A 23,622-nucleotide genomic window follows, 5' to 3' on the forward strand; every position below is an offset into this window, starting at 1 on the left:
TCCGATCGTAATCAAGGCTGTCGACAGCTGGCCTTGCACCCCAACATCATCTGATGACATCAGGGTACAGTTGCCTGTTAGACTCTGCTGTAGGCAGGGTTTGACAGGTTTAGTCAGTACAGAACTGACAGGTCTCAAGCACTCCAGTATATGAGTACTTGGAAAGATAGGGAAAATCCAGCACTTGATTTCCAGTGTGAATAAAAGCAAAAAAAATTATTGGAACACCCCAATAAAAATCATAGAAACATTTTAAAAAATTGAACACAATGGAAATAGTAGCAAAGAGCTAAGTGTTTCGAACCCACATTTGTGTGTAGTTCTTTTTCATGCCATGAATGAGAATCACACACAAAAATGCCAGTTGAATGAAAACGCTTACATTTTTGCTACTATTTTCCGAATGTCCTGTTTTTTTAATGTTTCTATGATTTTAATTTGGGTGCTTCAATAAATTTTTTTGTTTTTATTCACACTGAAAATCAAGTGCTGAATTTTCACACATTTTCCAAGTCTCATACATTCAGGCTTGGACTGGCCCACAGGGTAATAGGGGAATCCCCGGTGGGCCCCAGTGCAGATCTGAGCCCCCAATCCCACTATATGGGCATTATTTGGCATAATTCAATTGATTCACTCTGTACATAAAAAGCAGCATATCATTCATTCATTTACCAAACTACCCAGTTTATTATTATATAGAGATATAGGTCAATTTGTGAACAAGGGTCTTGTAATATTTGTATGCAGGTGAAAAGTGGGCCCCCAAAGTCAATGTTACTGGTGGGCGCTTAGCACCCCAGTCCGACACTACATACATTCCTTCCCAACCAAAATTTTTCAACTGAGTACTTCCCATGGATCCAACTAAGCATTTGAGAGATGAGCTGAAAGCACACATTTTATCTAAATGCGAATAGTACACAAGAACTGCATGAGATCAGTGATCAAAGTGAAAAATATTCATGTCCCACAGAGGGTCTAAGCAAAAAAACTAAATAAAATGTTCTGCCAATTCTAGCAAGGTCAGGTTTCGTATCTAGCTTTAACCCCTTAGCGACCGCCGATACGCCTTTTAACGGCGGCCGCTAAGGGTACTTAAACCACAGCGCCGTTAATTAACGGCGCTGTGGAAAAAGTAAATAGCGCCCCCCAGAGTCGGAGAACATGATTCGGGGGGTTTTTTACCCACCCCGCATTTGCGATCGCCGGTAATTAACCGTTTACCGGCGATCGCAAAAAAAAAAAGCGATCTCTTTTAATTTCTCTGTCCTCCGATGTGATCGCACATCGGAGGACAGAGAAAAGGGGTCCCAGGTGGCCCCCCAATACTTACCTATCTCCCCCGGTGCTCCCGGTGGGTGCCGCCATCTTAAAAATGGCGGGCGCATGCGCAGTGCACCCGCCGGCCGGCCCCGCGAGAATCTTTGGGGTCTCGGCTGCTGGGGGTAGCCGAGACCCCAAAGAGCATGATTGGGGTCGGTTTTACCGACCCCTGTTTTGCGATCGCCGGTAATTAACTGTTTACCGGCGACCGCAAAAAAAAAAAAAAAGTAAAGTGTAATTCTCTGTCCTCTGATGTGATCGCACATCAGAGGACAGAGAAATAGGGGGATTCGGGGACCCTACAATACTCACCTGCGTCCCTGGATCCTCCTGGCCGCCGGCAAAAGAAAATGGCGGGCGCATGCGCAGTGCGCCCGCCATCTGTCTCCATCTGCTGGCCGGCAGGAGAACAGCAGTTGGGGCTAAAATTAGGGTTAGGGGTAGAGTTAGGGTTAGGGGTAGGGTTAGGGCTAGGGTTAGGGTTAGGGGTAGGGTTAGGGCTAGGGTTAGGGTTAGGGGTAGGGTTAGGGCTAGGGTTAGGGGTAGGGTTAGGGCTAGGGTTAGGGCTAGGGTTGGGGCTAAATTTAGTGTTAGGGTTGGGGCTAAATTTAGGGTTAGGGTTGGAGCTAAATTTAGGGTTAGGCTTCTTTCACACTTACGTCGGTACGGGGCCGTCGCAATGCGTCGGCCCGACATACCGACGCACGTTGTGAAAATTGTGCACAACATGGGCAGCGGCTGTAGTTTTTCAACGCATCTGCTGCCCAATCTATGTCCTGGGGAGGAGGGGGCGGAGTTACGGCCACGCATGTGCGGTCAGAAATGGCGGATGCGACGTACAAAAAAACGTTTCATTGAACTTTTTTTGTGCCGACGGTCCGCCAAAACACAACTGATCCAGTGCACGACGGACGCGACGTGTGGCCATCCGTCACGATCCGTCGGCAATACAAGTCTATGGGCAAAAAACGCATCCTGCGGGCACATTTGCAGGATCCGTTTCTTGTCCAAAACGACGGATTGCGACGGATGCCAAATGATGCAAGTGTGAAAGTAGCCTTAGGGCTAGGGTTAGGGTTGGGGCTAAAGTTAGGGCTAGGGTTGAGGCTAAAGTTAGGGTTGGAGTTGGGATTAGGGTTAGGGTTTGGATTAGGGTTGGTATTAGGGTTAAGGTTGGCATTAGGGTTACGCTTGGGATTAGGGTTAGGTTTGGGATTAGGGTTAAGGTTAAGGTTGTGATTAGGGTTAGGGTTAGGGTTGTGATTAGGGGTGTATTGGGATTAGGGTTAGGTTTGAGGTTAGGGTTGAGATTAGGATTAGGGGTGTGTTGGATTTAGGGTTTTGATTAGGGTTATGGTTAGGGTTGACATTAGGGTTGTTTTGGGGTAAGGGTTGTGATTATGGTTAGGGTTAGTGATTAGGATTATGGATCAGGTTGGGATTAGGGTTAGGGGTGTGTTGGGGTTAGGGTTGGAGCTAGAATTGGGGGGTTTCCACTGTTTAGTTACATCAGGGGGTCTCCAAACACGACAGCCAATTTTGCGCTCAAAAAGTCAAATGGTGCTCCCTCCCTTCTGAGCTCTGCCGTGCGCCCAAACAGTGGGTTACCCCCACATATGGGGCATCAGCGTACTCGGGATAAATTGGACAACAACTTCTGGGGTCCAATTTCTCTTGTTACCCTTGTGAAAATAAAAACTTGGGGGCTACAAAATCTTTTTTGTGGAAAAATATATATTTTTTTTATGACTCTGCATTATAAATTTCTGTGAAGCACTTGGGCATTCAAATTTCTCACCAGACATCTATATAAGTTCCTTGGGGGGTCTAGTTTCCAAAACGGGGTCACTTGTGGGGGGTTACTACTGTTTAGGTACATCAGGAGCTCTGCAAACGCAACATAACGCCCACAGACCATTCTATCTAAGTCTGCATTCCAAAACGGCGCTCCTTCCCTTCCGAGCTCTGCCGTGCGCCCAAACAGTGGTTTACCCCCACATATGGGGCATCAGCATACGCAGGATAAATTGGACAACAACTTTAGTGGTCCAATTTCTCCCGTTACCCTTGTGAAAATAAAAACTTGGGGGCTACAATATCTTTTTTGTGGAAAAAAAAATATTTTTTATTTTCACGACTCTGCATTCTAAACTTCTGTGAAGCACTTGGGCATTCAAAGTTCTCACCACACATCTAGATAAGTTCCATGGGGGGTCTAGTTTCCAAAATGGGGTCACTTGTGGGGGATTTCTACTGTTTAGGTACATCAGGGGCTCTCCAAACGCGACATGGCGTCCGATCTCAATTCCAGCCAATTCTACATTGAAAAAGTAAAACGGCACTCCTTCTCTTCCAAGCTCTGCGGTGCGCCCTAACAGTGGTTTACCCCCACATATTGGGTATCAGCGTACTCAGGAGAAATTGCACAACAACTTTAGTGCTCTAGTTTCTCCTGTTACCCTTGTGAAAATAAAAATTTGTGGGCAAAAAGATCATTTTTGTAGAAAAAAATGCGATTTTTTTTTTCACGGCTCTACATTATAAACTTCTGTGAAGCACATGGGATTCAAAGTGCTCACCACACATCTAGATAAGTTCCTTAAGGGGTCTAGTTTCCAAAATGGGGTCACTTGTGGGGGGTTTCCACTGTTTAGGCACATCAGGGGCTCTCCAAACGCGACATGGCGTCCAATCTCAATTCCAGCCAATTCTACATTGAAAAAGTAAAACGGCGTTCCTTTACTTCCAAGCTCTGCGGTGCGCCCAAACAGTGGTTTACCCTCACATATGGGGTATCGACGTATTCAGGAGAAATCGCACAACAACTTTTGTGGTCTAATTTCTCCTGTTACCCTTGTGAAAATAAAAATTTGTGGGCAAAAAGATCATTTTTGTAGAAAAAATGCGATTTTTTTTCACGGCTCTACGTTATAAACTTCTGTGAAGCACATGGAGGTTCAAAGTGCTCACCACACATCTAGATAAGTTCCTTAAGGGGTCTAGTTTCCAAAATGGTGTCACTTGTGGGGGGTTTCCACTGTTTAGGCACATCAGGGGCTCTCCAAACGCGACATGGCGTCCAATCTCAATTCCAGCCAATTCTACATTGAAAAAGTAAAACGGCACTCCTTCTCTTCCAAGCTCTGCGGTGCGCCCTAACAGTGGTTTACCCCCACACACTGGGTATCAGCGTACTCAGGAGAAATTGCACAACAACTTTAGTGCTCTAGTTTCTCCTGTTACCCTTGTGAAAATAAAAATTTGTGGGCAAAAAGATCATTTTTGTAGAAAAAAATGCGATTTTTTTTTTCACGGCTCTACATTATAAACTTCTGTGAAGCACATGGGGGTTCAAAGTGCTCACCACACATCTAGATAAGTTCCTTAAGGGGTCTAGTTTCCAAAATGGGGTCACTTGTGGGGGGTTTCCACTGTTTAGGCACATCAGGGGCTCTCCAAACGCGACATGGCGTCCAATCTCAATTCCAGCCAATTCTACATTGAAAAAGTAAAACGGCGTTCCTTTACTTCCAAGCTCTGCGGTGCGCCCAAACAGTGGTTTACCCTCACATATGGGGTATCGACGTATTCAGGAGAAATCGCACAATAACTTTTGTGGTCTAATTTCTCCTGTTACCCTTGTGAAAATAAGAATTTGTGGGCGAAAAGATCATTTTTGTGTAAACAAAAGCGATTTTTTATTTTCACGGCTCTACGTTATAAACTTCTGTGAAGCACTTGGGGGCTCAAAGTGCTCACCACACATCTAGATAAGTTCCTTAAGGGGTCTAGTTTCCAAAATGGTGTCACTTGTGGGGAGTTTCCACTGTTTAGGCACATCAGGGGCTCTCTAAACGTGACATGGCGTCCGATCTCAATTCCAGCCAATTCTGCATTGAAAAAGTCAAACGGCGCTCCTTCACTTCTAAGTTCTGCGGTGCGCCCAAAAAGTGGTTTATCCCCACATGTGGGGTATTGGCGTATTCAGGAGAAATTGCATAACAACATTTATGGTTACATTTCTGTTTTTACACTTGTGAAAATAAAAAAAATGGTTCTGAATTAAGATGTTTGCAAAAAAAAGTTAAATGTTTATATTTTCCTTCCACATTTTTTCAGTTCCTGTGAAGTACGTAAAGGGTTAATAAACTTCTTGAATGTGGTTTTGAGAACCTTGAGCGGTGTAGTTTTTAGAATGGTGTCACACTTGGGTATTTTCTATCATATAGACCCCTCAAAATGACTTCAAATGTGATGTGGTCCCTAAAAAAAATGGTGTTGTAAAAATGACAAATTGCTGGTCAACTTTTAACCCTTATAACTCCCTAACAAAAAAAAATGTTGGTTCCAAAATTGTGCTGATGTAAAGTAGACATGTGGGAAATGTTATTTATTAACTATTTTTCGTGACATATCTCTCTGATTTAAGGGCATAAAAATACAAAGTTTGAAAATTGCAAAATTTTAAAAATATTCGCCATATTTCCGTTTTTTTCATAAATAATCGCAAGTAATATCGAAGAAATGTTACCACTAACATGAAGTACAATATGTCACGAAAAAACAATCTCAGAATCAGCAGGATCCGTTGAAGCGTTCCAGAGTTATAACCTCATAAAGTGACAATGGTCAGAATTGCAAAAATTGGCTCGGTCATTAAGTACCAAATTGGCTCTGTCACTAAGGGGTTAAAAAGGTTTAATACCATAGTTTTGGTTTTGCTGTGTTATAGCACCACCCAGTGGTGGTTAAATTTATTACCTGTGTTTTTCAGTAATTATTAGAGTGTTGCATTCTGGGATTCACCAAGGTATCATGGGAAGGGGAAACTCCATTTTCTCTCTGTGTATTTCCCTGGACACACGTGTTAATCTGCTGTGTTGAACTACCTCACTTACTTCCCATTCCGGTTAAGTTTATCCGGTAAGACCATTATCCCTGTTCTTGCTATGTAATGTTGTACAGAGTGTGATTAACTGTATAGCAGCCAGTACACAGGAAATGTGATTTCAGTTACCTGCTGTATGTAGTTATTATAGAAGTTGCATCATCCTGTATGCTTTCCCTGTTAGTTGCAGTCATGTTATTATTTGCACAATACTTACTCAAATCATTTGTATTCTTATAGTTTTACCGCGCTCATGTTTACCAATAAACAAGTTATGAAACGAAGAAAAAAAAGTGCACTTACCCGTGTATGTAAAAAGTCACAACTTTATTCGGACAACATTACAGTAAATTTCATGTTAAAATTGGCCCCATCCAACATACGGTTCGAGATTTCATTTCATGCAGGTCCACTCATATTGTATATGTTATTTTTTGCCCATGTGGCTTTTATTATATAGGCAAGACAATCCGGCCGTTGTTCAAAAGAATAAGAGAACACTTTAATTCGGTGAGAACAGGCAAAGGGGTCCCAAGGTTTATTAACCATGTAAGAAATGAACACGATGGTAATATACATTCCTTACGTTTTGCGGGGTTGGAACAGGTTTCCTTACCAAAACAAGGTGGAGACTTGCAGCGCTTGTTACTCCAAAAAGAAGGGAGATGGATCATGCGTGCAGACGCTGTAGGCCCCCTAGGTTTAAATGAAAGGATCGACATGGCAGTTTTCCTCTGAAAAGTTATTATAAAATTCATTGCAATGTTATATTTCAGATTTATATCTTTGGTGGCATTGTTTTTAAATTATTTTTAAATGTGTTTTTGTAATTAATGTCTTCACATTTGTGATATAGGTGATTGGTTCACATTGTCGACAGGAGGAGTAATAGGAGGGGCAGCACCTTTCAGCTTATGCTGATATAGACCCACCCTATTTCCTCTCAGTGTTTGGACCCGTTGAAGTGCTGAGGCACGAAACGATCGTTGTCTGCATTTTTTCTACACTCTCCCTGAAATTTACTGTAATGTTGTCCGAATAAAGTTGTGACTTTTTACATACACGGGTAAGTGCACTTTTTTTTCTTCGTTTCATGGACTGTTATGTATTACTTTGCAAGTCGCACCCCGTTGTATAAAAAAGGATATTATATCGGCTTACTCCAAAAAAAAAAAAAAAGGGTGATAAAAATAACAGAGTCTAGCCTAATAACAGCAGTGCGGAGGTTCATTGTTTCCTTTGGTCGTTTCAATAAACAAGTTAGACTACAGAGAACAGTCTGCTTATTTGGGAGACAGAAGTGGTTTATGCCGGATCACACACCGTATCAACGTGTATGAAGACAGAACAGTAAAACGGATTCTAGATACCAGCGGAGGCCAGTAAAACGCAGGCTAGATACCAGCAAGCAGTAAAACAGAAGCTAAATACCAGCGGAGGCTAGCAAAACCAGGCTAGACGCCAGCAATAACAAGACCACTTACACAGCCGCTTGTACCACACCGCACAGCCTGCAGATACCGCAGCGGCCGCCATATTGCCCGCCAAGCGCTACACGTCTCAGTCTACGCTGAAGTCATTCCGACCCGCTCTGAGACGTCCTACAGCCTGCAAACGGACACACAATGTCTGCAAGTCGAGCATCCTCACTCAGGACGAGGTCCCATACAAGCCGCTCTAGCAAGTCTTCCTCGAAAAGGTCTGTCACCCTCGCCCGAGCAGAAGCTGAGGCGGCGAAGGTAAGATCCTCCTTCGCTGCACAAGAGATGCAGTTAAAGTTAAGATAAGCAGAGCAAGAAGCAGAAAGAGCCCGCCTGCAAGCCGATAGAGACGCAGATACAGCACGCCTGCGAGCGACCTTAGAAAGGCTTTCCGCTGAAAAAGAAGCAGCAGCCGCAATAGCCAAAGCTGAGTTCTTAGAAGCCGTGGAGTTTCCCGAATCTGAGCGTGACAGCGACGTACGTGGACCAGACCTTGATCGTCAGGACCCTGCTCAACGCGTCTCAGAATATGTCCACCAACATCCCGGAATAGAAGACAACTCTGATCCGTTACACCAACCAGCCTATACAGATTACCAGAGATCCTTCCTCCAAACACCGTACTGGAAGCAGGAAGGTATACTGCGAAACGACGTCGACCACCACTACCTTCTTACAGAACAGAAGGTACGGCCTCCTCCCAGACTGACAGGGACACCCTTCTCTTCAGAACGGTTTTATACAGACTTTCCTAAGCCAGAAGCTCCTACCAGGTATGAGGATGCACCACACACACTGAATGACAACAGCACACCAGCTCATGTTGACACTGACTCAGCCACTATGAACTTTGCAAGGTTCTTTACCCGCCGGGAGCTGGTGACCAAGGGACTTGTAAAGTTCACCGATCGAGCTGAAAGCTACAGAGCTTGGCGAGCCTCCTTCCAGAACGCCATCAGAGACTTGCATCTTTCCAGTAGTGAAGAGTTAGATCTACTGGTTAAGTGGCTTGGGAACGAGTCAGCTGAACACGCCAAAAGAATCAGGAACATTAACATAAAGTACCCACACACAGGACTTTGCATGGTGTGGGAGAGACTCGGAGAATGTTATGGGTCAATAGAAGCTATAGAAAACGCTTTGTATAAAAGAATTGATGATTTCCCCAAGATAGCAAATAAGGGTTATCAAAAGCTCAGAGAACTGAGCGACTTGTTGATGGAGGTGCATGCTGCTCAGGCAGAAGGTGACCTACCAGGGTTGGCATTCCTGGACACTGCCAGAGGTGTCAACCCAATCGTCCAAAAGCTCCCTTACAACTTACAAGAAAAGTGGGTCAGTCACGGGTCCCGTTACCAACAGGTTCATAAGGTGCCATTTCCTCCTTTCAGGGTGTTTGTAGACTTTGTTGCTCAGCAGGCTAAAGTTAGAAATGACCCCAGTTTCGATTTCACTATGTCATGTACCACTGCCTCCGGTGTAAAACCCAGTAAAACACCAGTGGCAGTACACAAAACTAATGTTACCTCCACAGGTTTTCCTTACAGGGCAAGTAAGTCCTCTCCAGAGGAGGACAAACCTCAGGATCTCAGCAAACACTGCCCCCTACACAAGAAACCTCACCCTCTACTAAAATGTAGAGCCTTCAGGGAGAAGCCTCTAGAAGACCGTAAGAGCTTCCTAAAGGAAAACAAGATATGCTTCAGATGCTGCGCGACTACCTCACACTTCGCCAAGAACTGTGAAACCAGTGTGAAATGCGCAGAATGCAGTAGTGTGGAGCACAACACGGCTTTACACCCTGGACCACCCTCAGGGGTATCGTCGCGAGTAGAAGAGTCTGCCGAAAAACAGACGGACACTGACATTGACACCCCAGTGGTCACTTCTCAGTGTACAGAGATCTGCAAGGAATTTGTAGCAGGGAGATCCTGCTCGAAGATCTTCCTTGTCAGAGTATTCCCAGCGAGCCAACGGGATAAGGCAATCAAGGTATATGCAATCTTGGACGATCAGAGTAACAGGTCTCTAGCTAAGTCCTTTTTCTTCAACACCTTCAACATTGCTGGTCCCAGCTCTCCGTACTCCTTGAAGACATGTGCAGGTACTGTCGAGACGGCGGGGAGAAAAGCGACCGGATTCAAAGTAGAGTCTATGGACGGTCAAACCTGCTTATCCTTACCATCAATACTAGAGTGCAATCAAATTCCGGACAACAGGTCTGAGATACCTACACCGGAGGTAGCAGCTCATCACACCCACTTGAGACGTATAGCTCACCTGATACCGGAGCTTGACCAAGGAGCCCCTATCGTCTTACTCCTCGGAAGAGACATTCTACGGGTCCACAAGGCTAGAGGACAGATCAACGGCCCACAAAATGCCCCATATGCTCAGAGACTTGACCTAGGATGGGTCATTGTGGGAGACGTCTGTTTGGGTGGAGCACACAGGCCGACATCAGTCAACAGCATGCTCACCAATACCCTCGAGAATGGACGCCCGTCTCTCTTCCAGCCATGCGAGAGCAGTTTCCTGATTAAAGAATTGCCACACAACACCCCTCCATCTTGTCCGTTAGCTGATCCCTCCTGTGAAGACCATGCATGCGACGGTGAGCAAGATCATATAGGGTGCACAGTTTTCCACAGGACAAGAGAAGACAACCAGGTAGCAACGTCCATAGAGGACAGACTATTCTTGGACATAATGGAGCGAGAGATAGTAAGAGATGAATCAAAGAGTTGGGTCGCACCTTTACCATTCAAACCACAGAGGCAACGCTTACCCAACAACAGAGAACTTGTGTACAGTCGATTTGTATTCCTTACACGCAAACTGCAGAAGTCACCAGAGACAAAAGAACACTTCTTTACCTTCATGGAGAGAATATTCCAGAGTGGCCACGCAGAAATTGCACCTGTACTTCAAGATTCCGAGGAATGTTGGTACTTACCTATTTTCGGCGTGTATCATCCGAAGAAACCTGGTCAGATAAGAGTGGTATTTGACTCAAGTGCCAGATACGAAGGTGTTTCTTTAAACGACGTCTTTCTATCTTGTCCAGACCTCAACAACAGACTTCTGGGAGTACTCCTTCGTTTCCGCAAAGATGCAGTAGCATTTACGGCCGACATACAACAGATGTTTCACTGCTTCCTTGTTAAAGAAGAACACAGAAACTACTTGAGGTTTTTCCACAGGACAAGAGAAGACAACCAGGTAGCAACGTCCATAGAGGACAGACTATTCTTGGACATAATGGAGCGAGAGATAGTAAGAGATGAATCAAAGAGTTGGGTCGTAGAGGCGTCCTGTCCGTTGTGAACAGCTTGTACGATCCTCTGGGATTTGTAACTCCTGTAACTATCCAAGGTAAAATGATGTTGAGAGACTTCACCCAAGAGACGTCCGATTGGGATGATCCACTTCCCAGTGAGAAAAGAGACTTGTGGGTAAGGCTGGGTTCCCATTGCGTTATGGGACCGCGTTTAACGGACAGCGTTGCACGGCGAAATTAACGCCGTGCAACGCGTCCGTTAACGCGCCCATTGAAGGCAATGGGAACGCGCTTCACTAGCGCGTGCCATGTTCGGCACGCGCTAGCGACGCGCCGGTGATTCCTGGCGCGCCGCGGACGCTGCTTGCAGCGTCCGAGGCGCGCCCACGGTCCGTTCCCCGCTCTCGCAGATCGGGGATCTGCGAGAGCGGGGACGTTACCGCGACCCCGACCGCAGCCCCATAGAAAACATTGCGTTAGCGCAATCCGCTAGCGCTAGCGCTAAACGGATTGCACTAACGCAATGTGACCCTAGCCTTATTAGATGGAAGAACTCTTTAGAAGCCCTGTCAAGTCTCTACGTTGCACGACCATATGCTTCTGTGCCATCAACAGAAATCAAGATGCAAAGGCTTTGTATCTTCTGCGATGCCTCAACCAAAGCAATTGCAGCAGTGGCGTATTTGAAAACTACTGACATCAATGAACAATGCCACGTGAGGCTTGTTATGAGCCGGACAAAATTGGCCCCACTCGGCGAACACACAGTACCCAGACTGGAACTCTGTGCAGCTGTGTTAGCAGTAGAGTTAGCTGAGCTTATCTCGACAGAAATGGACCTGGAGGTCAAAGAAATCGAGTTCTACACTGACAGCAAGGTAGTGTTGGGGTACATTTGCAATGAAACTCGTCGTTTCTATGTCTATGTCAGCAATCGGGTGCTAAGGATCAGGAGATCCACCGACCCTAAACAGTGGCATTATGTGTCCACAAACCACAATCCTGCGGACCACGCAACCAGATCCATTGAAGCAAGTCACCTTAAGGACACAACCTGGTTTACTGGCCCTACATTCTTATACCGTTCGACGCCATACATGGACGAGTCAAACATCTTTGAACTGGTAGATCCGGTGGCAGATGAGGAAATCCGCCCTCAGGTATCCGTCCTACGTACGGTGACTAAAGACAATCACCTCAAATCTCACCGTTTCAATAGGTTCTCAACTTGGAACTCGCTTGTTCATGCCCTCGTTTGTTTAATTCATGTGGTTCGATCCTACAAGTCAACGTCACCCGCCATCCAGAAACCTTGCAAAGGTTGGCACCACTGCAAGCTTGCCTTTACCGTTCCAAACATTGAAAATGCCAAGAACGTTATAATTCGTACCATACAGCGTGAATGTTACGCCAAAGAAATAGATAACCTCAATAAAAACCAACCTGTCTCTAGAGACAGTGTCTTGAAGAAGCTTGATCCAATCATCGACCAAGATGGGCTGTTAAGAATTGGAGGTCGTCTTCAAGAAGCTGAAGTGGAATTTGGGGAGAAACACCCTATAATTATTCCTGGACATCATCATGTCACGACCCTGCTTGTGCAACACCACCACGTCTTGGTGAAACATCAGGGCCGACTGTTTACCGAAGGAAATCTACGAACGGCTGGATTATGGATAGTTGGAGCAAAGCGATGCGTGAGTAAACTCATTTACAACTGCGTGATTTGTCGCAAACTCCGTGGTGGGACTCAAAAGCCAAAGATGGCCAATCTCCCACCAGACAGACTTAGTACAGAACCTCCTTTTACCAACGTCAGACTGGACGTATTCGGGCCATGGTCTGTGGTTGCACGGCACACTAGAAGAGTCCAAGCCAACGCCAAACGCTGGGCGGTTATGTTCACCTGTATGTCCATCAGAGCAGTCCACATCGAAGTAATTGAGTCCATGGACACTTCAGGGTTTATAAATGCACTCCGACGTTTCATCGCCATCAGAGGACCCGTGAAGCACATACGCTCCGATAGAGGTACCAACTTTGTAGGAGCAGTGAAAGAACTTCAAATTCCTTCCAACCTAGACACCACCAGTGTGGAAAGAAACTTGAACGAGCAGGGATGCACCTTGACTTTCAATCTTCCACACTCTTCTCACATGGGAGGTGCTTGGGAGAGGATGATAGGAATGGCACGCAGAATCCTTGACTCCATCTTCTTGCAAGCAGGTAGCGCAAGACTCACACATGAAAGTTTGACCACATTCCTGGCAGAAGTTTCGGCCATCATTAATGCTAGACCATTGACTTCACTTTCTAGTGACTCTGAGGATCCGACCATTCTCACTCCTGCCGTGTTACTTACTCAGAAAGCCAGCGTTCTCAGCGCTCCACCTGGAGAATTTAGTAACAAAGACCTCTACAGATGACAATGGAGACAAGTCCAAAGTCTCTCCAATACCTTCTGGGACAGATGGAGGAAGCAGTACCTCTCCATCTTACAACCCAGGAAGAAGTGGCAGACCGACAAACCAAACATCAAAACCGGTGATGTCATTCTCATGAAAGACAGCCAGTCTCACCGTAATGAGTGGCCACTAGGCCTCATCACTAAGATACTCCCAAGCAAAGATGGGAAGGTGCGTAAGGTCGAGGTCAAAGTAGGCAAGTCCGGGGAGAGTAAACTATTCCTCAGACCAGTTGCGGAACTTGTCTTACTGTTTTCGCCAAAAGAACCTGTGGGTGGCATCGGTTGATGCCAAGCGGGGAGTGTTCTGCCCATTCTAGCAAGGTCAGGTTTCGTATCTAGCTTTAAAAAGGTTTAATACCATAGTTTTGGTTTTGCTGTGTTATAGCACCACCCAGTGGTGGTTAAATTTATTACCTGTGTTTTTCAGTAATTATTAGAGTGTTGCATTCTGGGATTCACCAAGGTATCATGGGAAGGGGAAACTCCATTTTCTCTCTGTGTATTTCCCTGGACACACGTGTTAATCTGCTGTGTTGAACTACCTCACTTACTTCCCATTCCGGTTAAGTTTATCCGGTAAGACCATTATCCCTGTTCTTGCTATGTAATGTTGTACAGAGTGTGATTAACTGTATAGCAGCCAGTACACAGGAAATGTGATTTCAGTTACCTGCTGTATGTAGTTATTATAGAAGTTGCATCATCCTGTATGCTTTCCCTGTTAGTTGCAGTCATGTTATTATTTGCACAATACTTACTCAAATCATTTGTATTCTTATAGTTTTACCGCGCTCATGTTTACCAATAAACAAGTTAGACTACAGAGAACAGTCTGCTTATTTGGGAGACAGAAGTGGTTTATGCCGTATGTCGGATCACACACCGTATCAACGTGTATGAAGACAGAACATAAAATGTGTAAAAAAAAGTATAAAAACACAAAATAAAAAAATAAATCACAGAAAGCTGTTTTGCCACTAAAACGGCAGCTTTTCCGTAAAAAAAAGCCCCAAAACAAAAAATCTTACACATAATTGGCATCACCGAATCCATCACTACCCAAACTATAAAATGGTCACTTATCTATTCCATACTGCAAACAGTGTAAAAAAAATGAACAAAAGACAGGCTGAAAATGTAGCTTTTTCATCATATTGACACAATAAGAAATTGAATATAAAACGTTAAAAAATGGCATTAATGGAAATATAGTGAGTGGTTCCGTCTGGGGTTTTATGTTTCATTTTTGTGGTATTTCCACGTCAAGAATTTGATCCCTGCCTTAGGCTACGGTCACTCTATCAGTAGTTGGTCAGTATTTTACATCAGTATTTGAAAGCCAAAATCAGGAATGGAACAATCAGAGGAAAAGTCTAATAGAAACACGTCACCACTTCTGGATTTATCACCCACTCCTGGTTTTGGCTTAGGCCGGCGTCACACTAGCGAGTTTTACGGACGTATGAGAGGCGCAGAAAATACGCATTGCACACGGACCAATGATTTTCTATGGGGCAGTTCCTATCTGCCGTATGTTACGCATCCGTATTATACGGTATTGTACGGCCGTAGAAAATCGCAGCATGCTACGTTTGTCAGCGTATTACGCAAAAAATATGCCAATGAAAGTCAATGGGGGCGAGAAAAATACGGAATGCACACGGACCATGCGTGTGACTTGCGAGAAATACACTAGACCTTGGCAGGTGACAGGAAATGTGCCAAGGCCTCAATCAGGAAGCTTAGACATGCTAATTAGCTGAAAAAGCCAGAAAGACATCCCGGAAGTCTGCCGCACGCCTCCACGGAGTCTGAAGAAGCATGGCTAGTATAATAAATGTGGACATGCTTATCATCCTGGTCCAGGCCAGGAAAGGCCCGAAATTTGGGACCAAAGGGATGCAAACTATGCAAACCGGGCAAGAAGGAGCATATGTGGGTCCCTATTCCCAAATTATGATCAGCGGCCACGTGAGGTCCAGAGGCAAATAAGTAAGTACACTCGTGTTTCTACATTCATTTTTATGTGAAACTGCAGTACCTAAGTGATTTTAATCACATTTAAATATGTTGTTTATTTTTCTACTTATTTATTTATTTAGCACCATTAATTCCATGGTGCTGGCCATGAGAAACGGGTTACATACAGGGTTATTATAGATGTCCCTTACAGTAAACAACTGAAAAATGTCATACTGGTATAGAGGGGAGAGGACTCTGCCCTTGTGGCCTTACATTCTCTAATGATCCCCTTGTTGTTAGTTTTCAAAAGTTTAGATTACACAAATGCAGCTTCCTAGGCCACACTACAATCTGTGTAAGCAATTACACCTTGTGTTAACACTGTGCACAATGGCCTAATACATTATTTTACTCTCTTTCCTTGCAGTGGAAGATGTTATGACAAGATGGCGGAGCATAAGAGATCAGTATAGAAGGGAAAGGCAGCAGCGGGCTAGGAGTGGGGCAGTAGCTCCGGCCAAAAAAAAAATATATATATTATAACAGACTCTCGTTTTTGGATCCCAGTATGGATCTCAGACCGTAAGTACACACCTCACAACACATTACACATATGTTTTCAATGGTGAGACATTAATTTTTTTTGTTTTATTTCCCATACTTTCATAACAGAACACAGTCCAACCTCACTGAGAGGGAGACAGGATCAGACTCTGAGGTTGTGATTGATCCAGTTGGGGAAGGAGAACAGGTGGCTGGCCTATCTTCTGCTCCTTCAAGGTCCATCCCTCCAGGATCCTCTTCATCTGGCCATCAAGCTCCAGCAGCAACTGCCCAAGATGAGGCCCCACTACCTACAGCAGCAGCAGGACAAGGAAGCCAGGATGATCCTGGAAACAGCAGAAGCCCTACTGTGCCACTGGAGACCTCCCCACAGGCAGCTATCATTTCAAGGTGTGGCCGCCGAAGGAGAGATCTCCAAGAAAGTCAGAGGAATGTGGATGCTGGGGTCCTTAACTATCTTGCAAGGGCTGCTCAGGATGAGGGGGAGGAGTCATTTGCAAGGAGCCTGGCCCGGTACCTACGTCCCCTACCCCGTGAGGTGAGGCTACGTGTGAGAGGGTGTCTTCAAATCCTTATTGATGCATGCACCCCCCCCCCCCAAATGACCCATATGTGTTGTTTGAGTTTATTGAGAGGTGGCAGCTCTCATCACATAACGTCCTGCGGCTGCCAAGAACTCAACAGATGCATGCTCAACAGGGATTTGAAGCACCTCCTCCACGTGTGCCTACACCTCAACCCCTTCCCACCCAAAACCCACCAAGGCAACCTCAGTACCATATGCCAGCCTACCATCAACCTTCCCAATATGGCCACTTGCCCAGACCCAGTGCTGGAGGCTGGTCCCAACCTGGGTTTGAACGACATGGCCATATTGGGGGTGGCTATGAGTCCAGGCCATATTTACAGCAGCATGAGGGCCAGAGTCAAATCCCTTATGGGCAATACCCAACTGGCCAATATGACCAAGGCCTGTATTTTGATCCGCCCCACACAGCCTCCACACAGGGTGAAGGACAATTGGCCCAACAAAGGCCACCTGAGCTGGACCCTGAGCTTCCGCCATCACCTCCACCAACATACAGAAATCTGTAAAAACTCTTTTATTGTGTTTGGCTTTTTGCTGCATAACCATCTTTGTGTTTACTTTGTGCTGTAATAGCACTTTGTTATGTTGTTTATAAACCCCCCCCCCCAAAAAAAATAAAAAATTGGGGGATAAAAAGCCATATGAAAAAAATATGGTTTAACGTTAAAAACAAAAGGCTTTTGCTATAATTAAAATATATAGTCAAAAGCCAATTGACGTTTGTGTGACAATCATTTATTTATACATCACACACATATGCTCTGTTCATAACCATCTGGTAATTAAGTAAATACAACACACAAAGTTCAGTGTTTAAAGAAAAATGTAATATTTTGCAGATAATATAGTTATAAAGTTAAGAAATCACAACTGAGAAACAGCATAATCTTGCCAGGGAGTAGCATCCTGAGGAGAAACAAAATAATTTGTGAAAATATCTCTCACTTTTAGTCCAGAAAGGGGACGGCGTGGAGGAGGGCCATGTGGTGTAGGCCTACTCACATTGGGCAACATTTCTTCACCAATAGCAGATGAGGAGCAATCATGAAGTCTAGTAAAATTATGCAAAACAACACACGCTTTAATAACTTCATTAATAGTAGCCTCACTCAGCTGAATGGCAGACTGGAGGACACGCCATTTGGCACACAGAATCCCAAAGGCGCACTCCACCAGTCTATGCGCCCTGGAAAGCCTCAAATTAAATACACGCCGCTGGTGGTCCAGGTTGCACCTGGGATAAGGCCTCATGACATGCCTTGTCAATTGGAAGGCCTCATCTCCCACAAGAACATATGGCACTGCTTCAGCATTGTAGGCTGAGATTTGTTGTGGTGGTGGGAGGTCTAACTGGTTTTCACGTAGCCGCCGACCCATAATAGACAAATTGAACACCCTTGAATCTCCTGTTCGCCCATAGGCCCCAATGTCTACAATTATAAACCTGTAGTTACTTTCAACTACAGCTAACAGAACTACAGAGAAAAACTGCTTATAATTGTAGAATAGGGAGCCAGAGTTTGGCGGCTTACGCACCCTGATATGTTTCCCATCCAGGGCTCCAATGCAGTGTGGGAAGTCACAAGTGTCATTGAATCATAGTAACATAGTAACATAGTAACATAGTTAGTAAGGCCGAAAAAAGACATTCGTCCATCCAGTTCAGCCTATATTCCATCATAATAAATCCCCAGATCTACGTCCTTCTACAGAACCTAATTGTATGATACAATATTGTTCTGCTCCAGGAAGACATCCAGGCCTCTCTTGAACCCCTCGACTGAGTTCGCCATCACCACCTCCTCAGGCAAGCAATTCCAGATTCTCACTGCCCTAACAGTAAAGAATCCTCTTCTATGTTGGTGGAAAAACCTTCTCTCCTCCAGACGCAAAGAATGCCCCCTTGTGCCCGTCACCTTCCTTGGTATAAACAGATCCTCAGCGAGATATTTGTATTGTCCCCTTATATACTTATACATGGTTATTAGATCGCCCCTCAGTCGTCTTTTTTCTAGACTAAATAATCCTAATTTCGCTAATCTATCTGGGTATTGTAGTTCTCCCATCCCCTTTATTAGTTTTGTTGCCCTCCTTTGTACTCTCTCTAGTTCCATTATATCCTTCCTGAGCACCGGTGCCCAAAACTGGACACAGTACTCCATGTGCGGTCTAACTAGGGATTTGTACAGAGGCAGTATAATGCTCTCATCATGTGTATCCAGACCTCTTTTAATGCACCCCATGATCCTGTTTGCCTTGGCAGCTGCTGCCTGGCACTGGCTGCTCCAGGTAAGTTTATCATTAACTAGGATCCCCAAGTCCTTCTCCCTGTCAGATTTACCCAGTGGTTTCCCATTCAGTGTGTAATGGTGACATTGATTCCTTCTTCCCATGTGTATAACCTTACATTTATCATTGTTAAACCTCATCTGCCACCTTTCAGCCCAAGTTTCCAACTTATCCAGATCCATCTGTAGCAGAATACTATCTTCTCTTGTATTAACTGCTTTACATAGTTTTGTATCATCTGCAAATATCGATATTTTACTGTGTAAACCTTCTACCAGATCATTAATGAATATGTTGAAGAGAACAGGTCCCAATACTGACCCCTGCGGTACCCCACTGGTCACAGCGACCCAGTTAGAGACTATACCATTTATAACCACCCTCTGCTTTCTATCACTAAGCCAGTTACTAACCCATTTACACACAATTTCCCCCAGACCAAGCATTCTCATTTTGTGTACCAACCTCTTGTGCGGCACGGTATCAAACGCTTTGGAAAAATCGAGATATACCACGTCCAATGACTCACCGTGGTCCAGCCTATAGCTTACCTCTTCATAAAAACTGATTAGATTGGTTTGACAGGAGCGATTTCTCATAAACCCATGCTGATATGGAGTTAAACAGTTATTCTCATTGAGATAATCCAGAATAACATCCCTCAGAAACCCTTCAAATATTTTACCAACAATAGAGGTTAGACTTACTGGCCTATAATTTCCAGGTTCACTTTTAGAGCCCTTTTTGAATATTGGCACCACATTTGCTATGCGCCAATCCTGCGGAACAGACCCTGTCGCTATAGAGTCCCTAAAAATAAGAAATAATGGTTTATCTATTACATTACTTAGTTCTCTTAGTACTCGTGGGTGTATGCCATCCGGACCCGGAGATTTATCTATTTTAATCTTATTTAGCCGGTTTCGCACCTCTTCTTGGGTTAGATTGGTGACCCTTAATATAGGGTTTTCATTGTTTCTTGGGATTTCACGGGCTATTTTGGGAATCCACGGGCTATTTTGAGCCAATCATCCAGTTTTGGCTCAGGCATGTAAAGTTCCTGGAGTTTAGCCCATATTTGACTACATGTTGAGCGCACAATGCCAGAAATCGTGGACCGCCCAATGAGAAACTCCAGGTGTAGTCCCGCATAAGACAATCCAGTTGACAGGAAGCTGAAAGGACAGAAAAAATAATATTAGGTAGGTAACAATAATTTAGACAAAACATGAAAAAGCACAAGTATGTTGTAGATTCCAAAACACAGGAATATCAATGAAATTAATATATATTTACCTAGGGTACATAATTAGAACATTACAAATACATATTTTGAATGTGCTTTTGCCATAATTTACACATGGTTTAAAATAGCTGCTAGCAAACAACCCTTACAAAAAAGATCATCTACATATAGTATGTGAGGATGTTGAATACATACCGTAAGGTAAGGAGAAGACGCTCCTCTGCGGATGTGCCTTTTCGCATCCTGGTGTCCTGATACGTGAGTCCTGGACGTACTGTCTCCAACAAGATATTAAATGTTGGTATTGTCATTCGACAGTATAGGTAAAACTTATCAGGATGCGCACGCAGAGCTGTATAGAGCCTCTGAAAATGGCCTTTAGTGAGGCGTTGGGTCAAAAGAGGATGCACCCACAATCTTCTTCTCCTCCTTCGCGGATCACCAATCACTGGGTATGGCTGCCCAAACCGACACAACAAGACCCAGTTAAATAACACCCGCTGAGTTGGGGTGAAGTGCAGTAGGTCAGACATGGTGCAAACGTTACCACAGCACACCAACAGATGCACAAACACAAAATGGCCATTTGGGAGGGTGCCACCTGTTGTACAGGCCTTAAATAGGGTTGCTGATGCTGATATAAATTAATTTCAGCGTACAAAACTGTTAAATGTCCATTTTGTCAGGTTGCATGGAAAAAACGCAGTACGGATGTCATACGGATTACATACGCAACATTACATGCGCAAAATACGCGGCCACACCTTGCCAACGGATTACATACGAAACACTTTCTGAATTATTTCTGCGTATTGCGGCTGTAAAAAATGGACCGTATACTGATGTGAAATACTGACCAAATACTGGTAGTATGAGCATTAAACTGAAAGTGATAAAAAAAGTTCCCCAAAATGTTGCCAATAAAAACCCTAACTTATCCTGCAATAAACCAGCCCTCTCTGAGGTCTGTCATCTGTCACTGAAAGTATAGGGGGTTCCCACATTATTTGTAGAAGAAAGGCTCTGGAAATGTAACATGGTTTGCACCCAATACAATCCAGTGAAATCTGCGCTCCCAAATCCAAATGCCCCCCTCCTTCTGAGCCCCACTGCATGCCAAAACTGCAGAAAGCGAACACGTCTAGCATTATTATAGCTGGGAGAGCCCAATTAACAATTTATGGGGTGCATGTCTCCAGGAGCACAAAATGTATGGGCACTAAACTGGCATATTTGCAATTCTCCAAGAAAAAGCATGGCGTGAATGTCATAAAGTGAAAACACCTGTGTGGCCAAAATAATCATCCTTCTATGAATTCCTTATGGGGTTTAGTTTGCCAAATGTGGTCACTTGTTGGTGTTACTGCTTTTTTGACAGAGATTTGCCAGGTGCCCAAACAGTTTGTGACCACATATGGGGTATCACTACATTCAGGAGAAATTGCATAACCAATTATGGGTTTGATTTTCTTACATTATCCCTCAAAGTAATTTTATAAATTTGGTGCTAAAAAATTTGGTGTAAAAAAATGTCAGTTTTTGTTTTCACAGCTAAATGTTATAAAGTTTTGAGAATCACCTGTAGAGTAAAAAATTTCAATACAATAGTTTCTAAAATATTTTTCTGCTATCTTTGCATTTCAGTCAGGGTTTGTACACACGTCAGGATTTTATGCAGAAATTTCCTGAACAAAACCGGAGAGGTCATCAGGGGAGGAATGAATGAATAAATGCCAATTTGGGGAATGAAGGGGTTTTCCGTGCGCAGAATAAACCTCCTCCTTGTTTCAAATCATCCAGCTCAAATCATTCAAATCATTCATTCCTCCCCTGATGATTTGGAACAATGAAACGCGTTGGGAGGCCACGGGGTTAATCTTGGGTACTCGGGGATCCTAATGGTGGGTTTGTAACATTACGGTGATTAAGGTATATCCGTTTCCCCACATTCTGGGATCAACCTGAATATTCCCTTTGGAACTGCCAGAGTGACCAGGAGGAACATGAAGTACGATCTACCTGGGTGAGACCGTTCCATTTATTACCATTTTGTGGCAGATGTCATTTCTTATGCGAGGGTAACCATATTGTTTATTGTGTTAATATGGTATAGCTGGACTCTCTACTTTTGAGTATGCTGACATTACCCAGGGACACTGCTATATTGTGATTATTGCTCGGCCCCATTAGATGTTATTGACCGGGACTGATACTTATTTATCCACCTGAGTAGCTTATCTATGATACACTCAGAGGTTGTTTCTTGCTACTTTGGGTGGCTTGCGGTATGTGTATTTTGTGTGTTAGTTGCTCTTGTCTTTTACAATTTTAAATACTAATATTAAAAGTTAAATTTTATTTAATTTAGTACCTTTTCTACCCTGCTGCATATTATTTTTTTTGGGATTGGTAGAATTTTTTGGGATCAAACAGCACATGTATATGAATCGGCCGATTCATATACATGTGCTGCTGTGATTTTTTTTCTCTCTCTCTCTCTCTATATATATATATATAGACTGTATATATGTTTTTCGAGCCCATGGATCCATTGTATGTCCGTTTTGCAAGCCGGCGAGAAAATCTCGCTGTACGGATGCCATACGGATTACATGCGCAAAATACGCTGACACACCCTGCCTACGGATGACATACGGATCACTATTTTGGGAATATTTCTGCGTATTACACATGTAAAATACGGACCGTATTTCCCTACACTGAGTGTGACTCCGGCCTCAAAGTGTGAAGTAATAAAATACTGTGAAGCACCCCTGGGTTCTAAATGCTCAACACACCCCTAAATGAATTTGTGAAGGGGTTTCCAAAATGGAGTCACTTGTTTTTTTTTTTGCTGTTTTGGTAATTCTGGGGCTCTCCCAACAAAACTTGGTGTCAGCAATCTATACTAGCTAAATTTACATTCCAAATCGTACACTCCTTCTGAGCTATGCTGTGTGGCAACAAACAGAAGTTATTGACCACTTATGGGATATTGCCTTGTTTGGTGAAATTGCATAACACATTTTAGGGTCCATTTTTTCCTATTCCACCTTGTGAAAATGAAAAATTTGTACCTAAAGCCATATTTTAGTGGAAAAATGTAATTTTTAATCTTTTCATTCCACTCTGCATTAATTCCTGTGTAGCACCATGTAATGACTTAACTAGTTTACTGGCATTAACCTCTGATACCGGTAGCCGTATCTTCTCCTCAGGACTATAGCCCTTCCATGGTACTAAGTATTGTAAAAAGTGGCAAACCATATGGGAATCCACAATTCTTGCCACATGGAACTCTAAATTACCATCAACAGTAACCGATGGTGGTGGCAAGGGGGGCGGCTCCACAGGCGCTACATATTTTTGAGCAGTGACCTTTGGAAATTTTGTGGATTTTGAGAGTTAGAGGAAGCTCAAGAAAAAAAGCATAAAAGCCAGAGGGTTAATTACAGCGACCACCTTGTAAGAATCAATAAACCGGTGACCTAATTCGAGGAGAGAATTTTTAGTTTAATATTTCTGATGGT

The sequence above is a fragment of the Ranitomeya imitator genome, chromosome 5 (assembly GCF_032444005.1).
Source record: "Ranitomeya imitator isolate aRanImi1 chromosome 5, aRanImi1.pri, whole genome shotgun sequence".
In the NCBI taxonomy this organism is placed as follows: Eukaryota; Metazoa; Chordata; class Amphibia; order Anura; family Dendrobatidae; genus Ranitomeya; species Ranitomeya imitator.